The following is a 1,985-nucleotide window of genomic DNA, read 5'->3' on the forward strand; positions in this document are numbered from 1 at the left end:
GCTCCTTAATACATTTCAGCTGACAATCTTCCTATCAAACCCACAGCTGCATGGAAAACGGCACATTCTTTATTTTAACATAATAACTGATATCATAATATAATGCACTGATTTAATGAGGACATTTTAAATAGTAGGGTTTAAATATTTCAACCCAAGTTCAGTTACATCAAGACTATTGCTTTAAATGTTGTAAAAGAATGTTTTATTTTATTTAGTTGCATGTCAAGGAACCACATTTCTAACAGTCCCAATTTACTGATGGTGGTTACCTCTTTTGATTTTATTTTGGGTGTGCATCTGTGTTTCATTTATTTGGATGAGTATAATTTGCAGAACTTATGGCCATCTCATTAGCATATGAAAGCAGACATGCTGGTGTGTGTGTGTGTGTGTGCGCGCGCAGCAGATGGACTCAGACAAGTTGACTTCTGACCCTGTTGTTGTAATGAGGGCTGAGAGACTGGTGTAACACTGTGTTCACCTCAAAGCACACAGATCTGGAGTGAGAGGTTAATTAATTCATTTCAACTCATAATTATCCCATTAACCTCTGTAATGCTGCTGAACATCGATTCATTTCCTCATTACCTTAATCATTTACTATGGCCAGCTAATCATTGCAATCTGAGTATGATGGATTATTATCATTTAATCGTACACACACACACACACAAAAAAAAACTGAAATTCTCATTCACACTAATAAACTAATGACATGCCAACACAGATGGTCTATCTATCCATCTATCTATCTATCTATCTATCTATCTATCTATCTATCTATCTATCTATCTATCTATCTATCTATCTATCTATCTATCTATCTATATATCTTCTTAGTGGTGCTAGCAATGCCTCTCTATTGTTATCTTTCCTTCTTCTTCTCGTGTGGACAATACTTTTACACATAACTCATCCCATAACCCATGAATCAGGTATCAAATTAATGTCAGGTTTTTGGTCGTGGCTCAAACAAAGCCTTGTTGCTATTTATGATATTTGGTAGATATATAATTTTCTTCTGTGCGTTCCTCACTTTTGTGAACTGAAGAATCGGACTCCTGGATTGCTCCGATTCACTAAAACGCAGGAGATTCGATCTCTGAACCCGAGTGTGTGAGCGACTGATGGCGTGACAGGTGACTTATTTAATATATTATTGGCTATTGTAAATGATAATCATATATGGGTGATAACTGTCAGTTATTTATGAACTAAATCAGCTGTGATGGGGCAAGCTAGTATAAGCCCATAAAACAGATGCTACGAAATGAATTATACATTTGAATCATTCTGATTCATCCCAAAGATGTTGATTCATCCACATGTACACATTTGTCCATACTTTAGGTTACTATAAAAAAATGCAAATGATGCCCAAATTATATAAAATGTGTATGTTTCGATAGTATTCTTCTCAAAATGTGTTCCTGTGGCTCAATTGGTAGAGCATTGCACTATCAACCAGAAGGTTGTGGGTTCGATTCCCTGGGAACACGATGGGTAAAAATTGATTAAAGCCTTAATGCACTGTAAGTCGCGTCTGCTAAATGCATTAATTTAATTTAAAATGCTAACACATTTATCTATTGATGTCTGCAAAATACTGTACACACATTTTGTTTTTACCTAATTATATATATATAATATCTTGTTATTTTCACTTGTTTGAGCACTTTGTCTTTGTCAGTAAATAAATATTGTAGTATACTGAAGTTATTTAAGGCACATTTTGGTACAGAATAATTAAATGTTTGTATTCAGGTCAATGCATATTTAATGTCTGCACCCATTATTGACTAGTGCTGGCTAGAATAAATTATAAACATTGTTCAGTCTTTTTTCAGTACATAACAAAATCAAGTATTTTTACTCATACTTTTACTGAAGAAATATTTGATCAAGGTTTATCTGAACGTCTACAAGATGTGCTAGATTTGTGTTCTTCGCCCGTCATTAGGCCTGTACCTTCTGAAGAATAA

This window comes from Carassius auratus, chromosome 9 (genome assembly GCF_003368295.1).
Source record: "Carassius auratus strain Wakin chromosome 9, ASM336829v1, whole genome shotgun sequence".
NCBI classification, from domain to species: domain Eukaryota; kingdom Metazoa; phylum Chordata; class Actinopteri; order Cypriniformes; family Cyprinidae; genus Carassius; species Carassius auratus.